The following is a 15,037-nucleotide window of genomic DNA, read 5'->3' on the forward strand; positions in this document are numbered from 1 at the left end:
TTTCGGGAGTAGTGGAAGAGAGAGTGGCCCTTACCAGCGGTGGGGCAGGCGTAACTTCATTGCTCTGTGGACCAACTGAGAAGGGAGCCTTTGCAGGAACTGGTGGCGGCAGTGTTACAGTAGCATAATTCCTCAACATAGGTGTGGGGTTGAGTCGTTATAGCTTCTTTTTTGCCTTTTGGTAAGTTAAACGGTCCAAGGTCTTAATTTCTTGTATCTTCCGCTCTCGTTGGTAGACTGCACAGTCTGGTGAGCAGGGAGAATGATGCTCCCCACAGTTAACGCAGGTGGGAGGCGGAGCACATGGAGCATTAGGATGCAGAGGTCGTCCACACTCACGACACGTGGGGCTGGCAGTGCACCTGGACGACATGTGTCCGAATTTCCAGCACTGGAAGCATCGCATAGGGTGCGGGACATGGGGCTTGACATCGCACCGGTAGATCATGACCTTGACCTTCTCAGGCAAGCAGTCGCCCTCAAAGGCCAGGATGAAGTCACTGGTGGCGACCCTATTATCCTTCGGCCCCCTAAAGACACGACGGACAAAGTGTACACCTCGTCGTGCCAGGTTCTCACGTAGCTCGTCATCAGACTGTAGCAGAAGATCTTTATGAAAAATAATCCCCTGGACCAAATTTAACGACTTATGGTGAGTGACGGTAATGGGGATGTCCCGAGTTTCTCACAGGCGAGTAATGCCCGTGACTGTGCAGATGAAGCTGCTTGTATCACAATGGCCCCGCTCCTCATTTTGGGAAGAGACGCCACTTCCCCAAACTTATCTTCGAGATTGTACACAAAGAAAAGAAGCTTAGTCCCCAAAAACGAATCCCCATCAGTTCTGCTGTATACAAGGTATCGCGGCGAATATGGCTCCTCTCTGTCTGCAGCCCTACGTTCCTCCCATGGTGTGGCTAGGGAGGGGAACGAGTCGGGGTTATATGCCACAGCGCTAAATTCCACATTACCACACTTAGAGACATTGGCGGTCGGGCGACCACCAGATTGAGATTTCACTCGCTTCATTGCGGGGTATCCGCTCCGATGCCACCCACTCCGACCAGGGGCTCTCCCCACGGGCGCCACCCAGCCACAGCAAAGGCCACCTGGCAGGATGGCCGTTGCCGGGAGTCCCGATGCCCCCAGAGAGACGGGAATCTATTCCTTGGCTTACGTGGGTAGGTGTCAGCTCAGGCATCGGCAGTACGATCCCTGTGTTGTCAGGGGGCTACAACCTAGAGGGTACATGACGACCCCGCCACAACGGGCAGGCTACCGTGCTGGATTTTGGGTGCCATGGGTAGTCCATAGTGATCGTGAGTGCAGATGGTGACGCACTAAGGGCGTAACTTAAACAATCCGTCAGGTGTGTATGCCCAAAATGAGGGATGGAGGGTGCAGTGACGACGCCAAGACGATCAAGAGTGCCAAGGCCTTAGGGCACAGAGGACTGATGGTGCACCACGTAAGGTGTCCTTCCGCAAAAGGCTCGTACTTCTGTTGAATTTGGAAAAATGGAGGTCAAACCACAATGGGGACCATCACATTAAAGGCCGAAACAGTTGAGACTCCTTTTAGTCGCCTCTTACGACAGGCACGAATACCGCGGGCCTATTCTTACCCCCGAACCCGCAGGGGGGAAGTATGTACAGTCAGACAGCTTGTGTGGCGTATCGTATTTTGCTAGCATGCTACTGCGTGGAGTTATGAATAAATTTCAGACAACAACTTTAATTAATTTAATATCGTCACTTCCACATAACTTATGCGATGCAAGTGGCACACGACAGGAAAGTTGACAGGAGGCATGAATGCTACGTGTTCCATATTGAACTGGAGAGGGAGTGATATCTCATGGCAATAATGGGAGCACAACGAGAGGTTAGAAATATGTTTACAACGAATGCATAAACTGTATGCGAGTGATGGGTGTATGTGTGTGAATGATTCAGTTTGTGCCAGAGACTGGCAGAGGATACGCAAATAAATAATAATAATAAAGCACGCATGACAGTACAAGTTTAGCTCGTTTATGGAATGAATTGTCACCCTGAGGTGGAGTGTGCGCTGATATGAAACTTCCTGGCAGGTTAAAACTGTGTGCTGGAGTGAGTCTGGAACCTGAGGCGTTTACCTTCCACGGGCAAATGCTCAACCAACTGAGACGATTGGTCATGATTCGTAACTTGGGTAGCTCAGTTGGTAGGGCGCTTGTGCGTGAAGGGCGAAGATCCCAGGTTCGAGCCTTGTTCAGGCACACAGTTTCAACCTGCCAGGAAGTTACATATCGGCGTACACTCCGCTGCAGAGTGAAAATTCAGTCTGTAAACATCCTCTAGGTTTTGGCCTAGCAATGTCTCCGCAGAGAACGTCTGTAAAGTTTGGAAGGAAGAAGATGAGGTACTGGCGAAATGAAGTTGTTTATTTTCTGTTACAGCACTTCCCCTGTGAAGCTTAGCACGCACTGTGATGCATTGTCGAAGCTCATTGCTGCAGTTGTTTGTCGTGGACTCTCTATACCGTATAGAGAACTGCGTCCATATCTGTGTTTGATTCAAGAAAGGCAGAAAGCTGACAGTAACGATGGCGATTATTTTGCTGAAACGACGGGTTTTCGGTTATATCGGCTTTTTCAGTGCCAGTTTAGCTGAACTGCGAAAAGCGCTTAAAATAACTGGTTTAAGACATAACAGATTTTCGTTTTTTTGTTCCGATTATGTTCTGTAAATAAGGATGGAAATCGAACAAAGATTGAAACATTTTTTTCTCCCTCAGTTTCAAAACACAAAAAATCACAATATTGAGCTAATAGTCAAACAAAAAAGACTTAATCCACGCACCGTTCAACGCTTTTCTCTAAAAGTGAGACGTGGTTGGCTACTACAAAAAGTCCCCAGTGTTCTCCTATTGATTGGAAATTTTTGTAACTCTGCTCAAAAATCGTGTTGTAATAGCGTTTCATACCACTACTTGGGCATTGCAAACAGTCGGTGCTATAGGGTGCAAACTGAGGTTGAAGGACTCTATTTTTCGTGTTAATTTGTCCGTTTTCATTTGTTAAAAGCAGATAAAGGCATGTTATGTACACAGGCAGTAGATGAGTTGCTTTGTGGTTTTATTTTAAACTATGAGTGAACTGTTAAGTTCTAAGTTTTCTCCTGATATGATGTCGCAAGTTTGTTGTGGCTTCTCCCATTTTTAATCTTAAAAGCAAATGGACTTCGCAAAATACCTCAGACAAGGAATGGTTCCATTATGTAATACAGCTGATATCCGACGATGACAGTGAGAAACTGCCATATAGACCAGATAGCACAAGTCTCACACACTGCATGTACACGCATACCATCTAATAGGCCACGCCACATGCTAACAGGTACATTAAGGACCCAACAGAGGTATACCGATTCTTGTACTATTCGTTTGTTGCCCGTTTCTGTCGGTATTGTTATTAACATAGAGTTGATTGTTTTTCCCATTTTCTATTATAACACAATATTTGAAAGCAATGCAAGTCTTACGAATAAAAAACACTCGTTCCTTAAAAAAAAGTTTTATTCAGAAACGGACGGTTTTAGCATTGCTGCAATGGCTAAATGATATTTAGACTATTTTTACTCGGTTATTAGAAAAAAATAAAAGCAGCTGATATGACCACAGCCAAACAAATACCGAAAAATACCCGTATCGGTTTTAGCCAGTCAATGAAGCAAAGTTACTTTTAGGAAAAAATTTTACTCGTAGAAAAAAATTAAACATTACATTTTTTGGATGTTTTCTTCGCAATGCAATTCTTCTCAAGTGATTGGAAGGGATTTATTGATAAAAAGTACTTCATTATTTCGAACTGTAAGTGTCTCATCACAGCCCATATTTATTACGATGCTTCAGAGGAGAGTAACTGACTGCCCGTTGTTCAATGAATCTGCAATGAATTAAGTGTGCGAACTGCGCATGCTAATCTGAGGGAAGCAGCCATTGGCAGATTGAAATTTTAGCCATATTTCGAAATGTGTATCGCCAGATCATTGCGAGGTGCTACTAGGTGAAGAGACAGAGTGGAGAAAGGGAACTCTTCCGGGATTTGATCACACAACATTTCGGCTTCCACCTGTAATGGTACTTGAATTACGTAACCATTATGGTACCTCACCTGAACCTCTCGATACCAGTAATATTCTACTGTATTTCTGTTAACCACTTAACATATTTGTGAGACAACATTCAGATTTGATTTCACTTTTGATACATCGATATGTTTATATTGCAATGATATTATTCTTATGTGTATTCTTTCTTTTGTCACTATGATCTTTGATGTACTTGTAACTCTGATTTTTGGGCGCGTAAGCGATTATTAGTTAGCTGTTAACTTGTTAGAGTGTCCGACTTTGAGAAAGTCAAGTCGTGGACGTCATGTTGGAAAGACGAATACTGTCGTCAGCTTATAAAATGTGAACTTTAACAGTGACTGTGAGGAAGATGTTTTCAAGTATGTTTTGTATTGTGAAGTGATGTTTTGTGTGTTACGTGATACTGAAATAAAAGCAATTAAAAGTAAGTGAAACTTAAATTCGAAGTGCTGATTATTTTTTTTTTTACACCACTATTGTGCTAACTTTGAAAGGTTTAATCTTGAACAATGTTTTGTGAAGCGCATGTACAAAACTTTTGAATATAACAGGATAAAACCTAGGCATCTTTGCATCCGAGCTTGGAATCATAACCACCTAGATTTTCAACGATTGAGCCATGATTTTACGACGAGACCAGCGTGGGAAACACAAAAAGATGAGTGCCTAGTTTTTTCATTATTACATGAAATCACTATTAACTGTGCTCCAATGACACCTGCCACATAATATGACTGTTGTTGCACGAAACTGCAGTATTTAGCAGCGTGAGCAACACCACAATCGTTATTAAATTCTGACCTTTGTTGTGGTAGGGTTGTTAGACACCCACACCTACCGCTCGCTACCCAGCCACATGAGATATTACAAATTAGGTCCTGCTTGCTGCATTCACGAGACATTGCTTCCGTCTCTGGTTATGGCCGCTGTTTGGTATGCAACAGTGGTATCGTTTTCACAACTTAATTTCAATTCGTTCTAATTCAGACAATATGTATGAAATGTATGTACACTACATGCAAAAACCTTTCCCACGAATAAGCGTATCTGTTAGTAAACATGGGTAAAAAGCACCACAGAATTTCCTGAGACCATCCTGCCTATACAGATGGACGCGAACAAGCGACTTAAAGTCATGGCGTACCTCATAATGTGGTGTCGGAGCTCTTTTTCTTCGGCGTAGTGCAGCAACTCAACGTAGCATCGACTCAACAAGTCGTTGGAGGTCCCCAGGTGCCTCAAGAGCCGCCTACAACTGCGGAAGTCTTGCCGACGCAGGATTTTGTGCACGAACTGACCTCTCGATTATATACCATACGTGTTCGATGGAGTTCATGTCGGGCTATATGGTTGACCAAATCGTTTGCTTCAATTGCCCAGAATATTCTTCAAACCAATCGCAAACAACTGTCACCCGCTGACATGGCGTATTGTCAACCATAAAAATTACTTAGCTGTTTGGGAACATGAAGTTCATGAAAGGCTGATAATGTTTTCCAAGTAGCCGTCGGTTTTTCAGTGAACGCTATCGGCCACAGCGTTGTCTGTGGTGAAAGGTAATGACTGATATATATATATATATATATATATATATATATATATATATATATATATATATACTATAAAGAACCTATCTTTTGCATGTAAGTGTAGCTGAATCAATGTAAAACTTTGCTCATAATGTATGCCTACTTCGGCAGACCAAACGCGATGAAGATCTCTCAGACCCTGCAGGTACAAACAGACCGGACCTTGTCGATGGCGTTAGTATAGAGACGGGGACCATGATGGCACCGTAACAACTATGGTTACGAAAGTTATTTAATCAGTCAAGAAGGCTAGGAGAGTGTTTCTGCTAAAAAGAGCAGATGAACAGTCGTTAACATCTCACTTAGTCAGTGATCAGACATCACGTAGTTCCAGTAAGATGGATGTAAAGTTGTTATGGACTATTTGTAAGCAGACTGTAAATCGTGGTATGGAGGACTATGGACATAGTAGGAGGATTAAGGACGGAAAAGACCAACAATTTTTTAACAACGAACTTCTGAAAATGATGTGGAGGCAGAGGCTGTTGCACTCTGGGTTCAAAATGGAATGCGCAATGACGACAGTAAAGGTTAGTACAGATTCTGAGAAGCTGTCGAAGTCGATTGATTGTAAGAGGATACAAGATGACTAAGACAAAATTTATAGCTGGTGTGATGGAAGGCAGCTGGCTCTAAATGAGGAAAAATGTGAGTTAATGTGGATGAAAAGGAAAAATGAAAACGTAGTGTTCGGATACAGCATTAATAGTGTACTGCTTGACACAATCACATTGTTTCAATATATAGGAGTAAAGTTGCAAAGCTACATGAAATGGAACGATTATGTGAGGAGTGTGATAGGGAAGGTGAATGGTGAACTTTGGTTAATTGGGAGAAATTTGGGAAAGTGTGATTCACTTGTAAAGGAAACCGCATATAGGACACTAATGCTTCCTATTTTTGAATACTGCTAGAGTGTTTAGGATACGTACCATGTCTGATTAAATGAATACATCGAAGCAATTATGAGGCACGCTGCTAGATTTGGTATCGATAGGTACGAAAAACACGCAAGTGTTACGGAGATGCTTCGGTAACTCAAATGGGAATTAATCATAACATGTAAGCTTTGACGGCCGGCGTCTTCATTAATTAAAACTTCCGGGCTGAATTGCCGCGGTCCCTATGTAAAACTTTTTCTCTTTCCTGACGTCTCGTTGCCTACTGCGGGCAACATCTTCCCAGATGAGTCGGCGACTGGCTGCTAGGCGCTGGTGGTCCCGCGTATATAGAGCGCTTAGATAGCGCCACCACTGATCACGTGCTTTCCACTTTAAAACTGTCTCTGGCTAGTGCCATCTCTCTCGATTACAGGTAATCGATTGTCACTTCGTTGGTGCAAAGTCGACCGCCATATATTGTCTAGTTTTAATCCTTCTTCTTTTTTATTAAACTTATTTTCGTGCTAGTAGATCTCTATAGCTTCTCTATACATGTGAGTATAATAATGTGAGGTCCTAGCTATCACGCTTGTCTCAATAAATTTTATTTCTTGATCACCGTCTTTGAAAACGCGTTCCGCTACAGCTGATTTGTCAATTTGTCCCAATCTACAGTTCCTTTCGTTTTCCGTTAGGCGAGTATTAACACTGCTTTCAGTTGTTCCAATATAAACCATGCCACAGACACACGGAATTATCGTCCTAGACAGAAGAGAGGAGTCATAAAAACTTTTGTGGACAGGGCTAATAACATCCGTGAGCCAATTTATTTGCAAGATGAATTAAGCCATTTCCGAACGGCTTTAAAGAGAAATGGGTACACTGACAACGAGATAGATCGAGCAATCCACCTTAGAAGAAAAATGTCCGAAAATACACGACAGCCACAACCCTTGGCTGGAAAAGTTTTTCTTCAATTTATTCATAACATCACGGGCCGTACTGGCAAAGTTTTGGCCAAGATTCAAGTGGAGACAATCTTTCGACCTACCAAGAAAATTAGTGAAAGTTTAAGATCGGTGAAAGACGGCCGACACCCCTTAGCTACCCCAGGTTTGTATTAAATGCCGCGTAGCTGTGGCTTATATTGCTGTGGTTTATACTGGAACAACTGAAAGGAGTGTTAATACCCGCCTAATGGAACACAAAAGGAACTGTAGATTGGGAGAGAGATGGCACTAGCCAGAGATAGTTATAAAGTCGAAAGCACGTGATGAGTGGTGGCGCTGTCTAAGCGCTCTATATAAGCAGGACCTCCAGGGCCTAGCAGCCGCACGACGAACGCGCTTACGCACGCACTCGAGTGCTGCTCGAGATGCCGATGAGAGAGGTGTCTTTCCATGCGAAGGGTGTGGCGGATCGCCGTCGGTCTGGGCCAGCTCAGGCGACTGAGCTGATCACGGTGGCTGCCCCGTCTGGCCCCCCACCTCTGACGAACCGGCTACCGACTCCTGACTATGCTACGGATGACTCTTTTACTTCTGACTTGCACTCTAGTGACCGAGCGTTCATTCTTATGAACAAGCTCGCTCACGGGGGGTCCTACCTTGGCCGAGAAAATGATGAAGCGGCCATACTCGCCTTCTGTAACTTTCTGAAGGCTGCTGCACTAACCCCACGAGGCAGCAAGAGTCAGCTGTGCCACCGATAGCCTCGCCGGCCGCACTGCAAGAGTTTGCGGGACCGGCGGCGGCGGCCTCGGCGGCTGTTGCGCAGCTGGACTCGACCGTTCGAAAGGTGGATGTGCCCCCGGTTGCTCCTCTGGCCCCAGAGACACAGGAAGAGCCCGCGGCTGCGGTAGTTGATGCCCCGTCCTGCGCTAGGGGAAACCCCGCGGTCTGGACGGAGGCACAGTCTGCTGCAGATACCACCGAGATGGACGCCATCAAACTGCCGGACGCCAATCGTGCTGAGGCGATTGCCGAGGCAGAGCGTCGCGACATCGACCCTGACGATGCCCGCGTGCCCAGAAAGCGCCGGGCTGTGACGCACGACGATTCCGAGAACTCCTCCCTGGCCTCTGACACCGCGGAAGAAGGCGTCTGGGGCCTCCCGCGCCTCCACCACAGAGGCTGTGAAGATGGTCGCGGGCTTCTCCCGGAGCACCGCCCCAAAAGAAGCCGCCACCCCCGCCGGCTATCGTCGTCCAATGGGACGGCGTTACAAGGATCTGCAGCAGAAACGTGATAGGGTGGCCACGTCCACTACTGTCAAGGCCGCCGGCCGCGACCTCTATAAGGTCACAGTGATATCCGGTGAAGAGTACCGCGCGGTGATGGACACCATCTGCACGGATGGCCTCCCGTGCTACGCGCACCCTTCCGAGTCGCTCAAACTTCTGAAGGTGGTTTTCCGCCACCTTCCCCTCATATTTGGCGCGGACTACCTCCGAGAGGAGCTCGAAGACATGGGCTTTGGCATCCGGTTCGCCGGCCTGATGAAGTCCCCTCGAACTCGCCGTGACATGCCACTGTACCAGGTTGTCCTCGTTGACAATCTGGAAAACCGGAAGATTTTCCAGGTGCAGCGGGTCGGCAGTGTGATCGCGGTGGAGCCGCTTTGGGCCAAAGGCAAGAGGGCCGAGTGCTTCTCATCCCAGGGGCTGGACCACGTCTCCCGCTACTCCTCCATGCTGCCCCGCTGCGTAAAGTGCGCGAGACAGCACGAGAGCAAATCCTGTGAGCTCACCCGAGAAGAAAAACAGACGTGCCGCACGTTGCCAGTTACAGAGGCTGTTCGGCGTTCAGACGGGGCCGAAACCAGCAACGGGGCGTGGCTGCTCCTTCCCGTAAAGTGCACCCGTCCACCAGCTTTGCTGCTCTCGCGCAGTCCCGATGAAGATGCAAAGAGCGTCTCTATAGCCAGGGACGCTCACTGAGAACAGCTCGTCAAGACAGGCCCCACTGCCAACACCATAGGTCAGCACAGGAACAGCAGCTCCGCTGCTTACACTGCCTCTACACCTGGCATATGTCGCCAGTGTTATACAGCGAGCGAGCGAGCGAGCCTAGCAGCCAGTCGCCCACTCACCGCGGAAGATGGTGCCCGCAGTAGGCAGCGAAACGTCAGGAAGGAGAAGAAGTTTATATATGGGCCACGGCGGTTCAGCCCCGAAGTTTTAATTAATCAAATGGGAATTCCTGGAGGCAAGGCGACTTTCTTCTCAAGGGACACTCTGAGTAAGCTTAGAGGACCGGCATTTGAAGCTGACTGCCTCCCACGTACATTTCGCGTAAGGACTATGAAGATAAGGTCAGAGGGAGTAGGGTTCGTGCGGATGCATACAGTGAGCAGTCAGAACGTTTCGACCACTGCCCACCGCTACGTACGATGCCGCCTGGTGTCGTTGCGGGCACGTGACGCGATAACAACAGTATGTAAACGGAGCAGATTGGTTGGTTGGTTTGGGGGATTCAAGGGACCAGACTGCGACGGTCATCGGTCCCTTTTTCCAAATGCTAAAAATATCCACAGGGAATAAAAAAAAAAGTTCAACAGAATAGGAGACAGACGACACAAACAAAAGAAACGTAGACAAGGACCAAACAAAACGAAATAAAATCACACAGAGTACAGCTACAATGTAGCAAAAATAATACATCAACAAGTTGCCATACAACATAAACTAATAAAACAACACGTTCCGACATACAAGTATGCACCGCAAAATGTACTGGAGAATGAAGAGTACCAATTATACTGGAACAGAACCATTATAACAGATAAAACACCACCACATAACAAACCTGACATCATACTCACTAATAAAAAGAAGAAATTAACACAACTAATCCAAATATCCATACCAAAGACAACAAATATAAAAAGAAAACAGGAGAAAAAATTGAAAAATGCATCCAACTGGCTGAGGAAGTCAAGGATATGTGGCATCAGGATAAAATTGACATTATACCAATTATACTATCAACTACAGGAGTCATACTACACAAGATCCACCAGTACATCAACGCAATACAGCTACATCCAAACGTATATATACAACTACAGAAATCTGTAATTATTGATACATTTTCAATTACCCGAAAGTTCCTAAATGCAACGTAACATATACCGCACAGTTTAAAGGAAGTTACGCTTGATCAAGGTCCGCGTCACTTTCCATTTTCAACCAGAGAAAGGGAAGATAATGATAATAATAATTTAGCACATCAAGACTGTAAGAAAGAAAAAGGGTGTTAGATGTAGGAGTTGATATCTGAATGTTACTTCTTAGATCTACAACTTTGCTTGCGCTGTTTTTTCTCGAAGGTCGAGACTTTATTGTGAAAAACTTACAAAAAATTTACGATCCAAAGTATTGGCCACCGCGGATCACTACTTTCTCCCATCTTTCAGGTACATACGAGCCCCTTGGCGGAAGAACTGGGCGTCTTTTGAGGAGATCCATGAATCGATTTAATTTTGCACTTGTTCATAAGGCCGGAAGTGCTGGTCAGCCAGGCCTTCTGCCACTGATCGAGAAACGTGCTAGTCAGAGGGAGCAATGTCCGGTGAATATGTTTAGTGGGGCAGGACTTCCCATTTCAACATTTCCAGGTATGTTTTGACGGGTTTTGCGACAGTAGGTCGAGAACAGTCATGCTGAAAAATCACCTTTTCGTTTCTGTCGCTCTATTGTAGGCATTTGCCTTCCAGTGTTCGTCTCAAAGGCGTTAACTGCATTCGATAACTATCTCCTGTGATTGTTTTCGTCGGTTTCAGTCGCCTAGAAAATCTTCTCTCTTCCACCGCCATGTCGAGCTTCGACGTGAAACGTTCTTAAAGCGCTTACATGATTCTGTGCAAGTTCTCTCACTAACAGATACCTCAACATAGATGTTACCCAGTATTTAATGAATATCAGCCGCAGATCCCTTTATGTTAATGCAGAAAATTGCAACTTTCGGCAAACGACGAGAAGTGGGCCCGTCATTTGACATATTCAATGGAGAATAACTTTCTGATCCAGTCACAAATTCACAAATATTTTGATGGATTTATGTTTACAAATGCTTACGATTACTTTATGACAGTTACGACTTATCATCTGCACCAACGACTGTCGTCACTTCCATCTATTGCAAACGGCGAAAGCAAAGCTGTAGACATAACGGAATTGTTTAGGAACGACGAAGAGGACCATTAGACATCAGTTTGAAACGGCACAGACGAGAAACAGACACACAAGCAGTCACTGCTATACATATAGACTAGACTAATGTTATGCGCCGTGTTTGACCGATCTGTTTCAAATGTTCAAATGTGTGTGAATTCCTAAGGGACCAAGCTGCTGGGATCATCGGTTACTAGACTTACACACAATTTAAATTAACTTATGCTAAGAACGACACACACATGCATGCCCGAGGGAGGACTCGAACCTCCGGCAGGAGAGGCCGCGCAGCCCGTGGCAGGACGCCTCAAACCGCGCGGCCACTCCGCGCGGCACCGATCAGTTTCACTTATGTCATTATTCGAGGGATCGTTGAGTATTTCTATTTATGCCTGACTGCTACGCTAAACCACGAAAGGAAAAAAATGTCACACTACAGGCAGGCGGAGCTAATCCAACAGAATTTTAGTGAAGTTCGTTTGATAACGAAACACAATGGTGACGAAGAACTAATTGATGGGGAATTGTTTCCAACTGTCAAGACAGGAAATCTTCATTCTTTAGTGCAACCAAACAATTATTTTGTCATTTTTAACTTTCTGTACAGGTATATACACCGAATTGAGCTTTTATTTTCACGTCTAAGAAAGTACGTATTAGCTTTCCATAATCCGTACGTTTTAGCGCAAAATGGACGATACACGGTTTACATAAGTTATAACATAGAAGAAGTATGTCCTTTACCTTCATCAATAAACACCCGGTGTCCACCAGCTTGCAAAAATACGACTATGTATAGCAGCGAACCTTCGTCTAAATGCGGCGAGAACAGCTCGGTTCACCAGTTCAGAAGAACGTTGCCTAGTAACGGACGAGTGCTGCGTTCAAGGAATATAACAATGACAGCAGCTGACGTAGAAGTCTGCAGCGTGGGTCATAGACAACTAGTTGTAGGGAGGTGTGTATGAACGAGGTACCGATTCAAGAATTATTGATTACAGTAACATTTAGGGGGCCACTTTAAACTGCACGGGAAGATTTATTTATTGATTAGTTTCGGACGGCCTTTTCATCATTAAATCATCCAGGTACATAATAAGTCTTGCTTTACAAGCAGACGAGCATGTAAGTTACTGGCCACACATGAACATCGGTGCGCACTTCCTGCAAACAGAGGACATTCTTATGCGCCGGAGTTCCATTGCAAGGGAGGGCAAGAGCGGCTGGAGGCGTTAAGTGGATTTGATTCACAAGCACTGCCGTGCGAAACGTACGATTTGGTCATATGTAGTAGCTACACTGTTGAGAACACGTTCAAAGATTTTTAGACTAATTACAGACGCAATTCCATTTTAGAAATAATAAGTTCGTCGGTTCACATAATGCTATGGATATTTCACTGTCACTGCTTCCACACACAAAACACATTTAGGAAACGCTCCTCCCCACGTTTCTTCATTTTCAGTAGCCACGTCTGTTTCAACTCCACTGGCAGTGACAGCTGATTCAGTTTCATCTTCAATTGCGGAATCAGTACTGCTTGCATCACGATGATTATCACTGTTAGAATCTGTTCCACCTACCACATTTCCGATCGTCAGCAGCGCTCGGTCCAGCAAGCCTTCACGTGAAATATACTGCTCTCCAATTTTATTTTCGTGCTCACAGCGTCTCTTCCAGTCTCCTTCTGCTATGGGAGCAATTTGGTCATCTATAAGTGCTAATAACGTGTCCGTTTTGAATGGCATATTACGTTCAGAAATACCGTCCTTGACTCTTGCCCATATCTGCACTGTAGGATACAACTAGGGGTGATATGGAGGTATTCGTACATCAATATGACCATGCTCGGTTAAAATATTGTCTGTTTTATAAGTTATGTACCCTGGTTTGCTCATTTTATCAATAAATACAACTAGGGCCCCAATACGTTCTTTTCTAAGGAAATTCCCTTTTCTGTTAACCAAGACGTCATTTCACTCCTTGTGGAGTTTCATGTTGTAGCACAAGGCAGATGCTTACTGCGATAAGGGGCGTTATATCTAACAAGAACAGTATGAGGAAGTAGATTATGTATCAATTTCTCCCTGAACCACTTTTCATAACTTGAGGAATCTATATTGCTATGATAAGCCCCTGTTGTCTGACCGGATTTTAACCTCGTGTACACATTCAGTACAAAAACGTCCCGCCCGCCAACATGAATGATGACAATTCTACTTCCTTTCGAAACATGTCTTAACAGAACATGTAGTGGATTGTCCCTCCTTTACGATTCTGTGTGACAGGTGTAAGCAATTGTCTCATCCATTTAGACAGTCAGTTTTGTATCCCACAACTGCCCGGATCGTCTTCAGACAGGTCTTCGCTGGTCATCGAGACTTTGCACTGAAGACAATTCTTCACCAATCAATGCCATTTCAGGCAGAAGAAGTGTCTGGAGACGCCCATGACAGCAGTGGAATACCAACCTGAGTGTCGCTCGCTGTTTGGTCCGACAAGCAGGAGTGACTGTCTCGAGTGTCATTTCTTTTCTAACGGGACCACTTAGTTTGTAATTCACGGCAGCCTTACAGCATAGCGGTTGGTTGACGATACTCTACATCCCGTTTTGTTGCCCTTCATGGCAAGCCATCCTGGCCTTACATTTCAGTAATATAATGCCCTCTGAACAGGGTGAGAGTTTCTGCGGCTTGCCTTCGTGCTTGTCAAATCCTGTCTTGGCCTCAGGATCGCTCCACAATTGAGAAAGTCTGGAGCGTTCTGGGCAGGACACTCTGGCCATCTGGTGATTCTTCTTACCCAGTGCGCCAGTTCTACAGAATGTGGCACAATATCCAACTACTCTGTCAGTCAATGCCAAGTAGAATGACTGCTTGCGTAAGGACCACAGGTTGACCAACAGGTTACTGATATGCTCAATTTGTGATGTTCTGTGTCCTGAATAAATCATACGGTTTTTCTGAAATGGTGAACGTTTATTTGTCTGTACATGCGCAGCAAATCTACTACTGTATTTACGTCTCATTAAGATAATTCCTTCATAGTCCTCGTTTTTTTTTTATTAGAGTGTATATTTAAAGCAAGAAACTAACTGGTTAGTAAATGCTCTTTTCAAGACATTTTACTTTGTCCAATACCTTTCAGCGGCTAGCTTTCATCTTCGAAGTGTGATTCTGTGTGTGCAAAATATCACATTTAATTCTAAAACAATTTCATTCACTGATTTTTTTTTATACATAGGAACGGGTAAATTTC

Source organism: Schistocerca nitens, chromosome 4, assembly GCF_023898315.1.
Source record: "Schistocerca nitens isolate TAMUIC-IGC-003100 chromosome 4, iqSchNite1.1, whole genome shotgun sequence".
In the NCBI taxonomy this organism is placed as follows: domain Eukaryota; kingdom Metazoa; phylum Arthropoda; class Insecta; order Orthoptera; family Acrididae; genus Schistocerca; species Schistocerca nitens.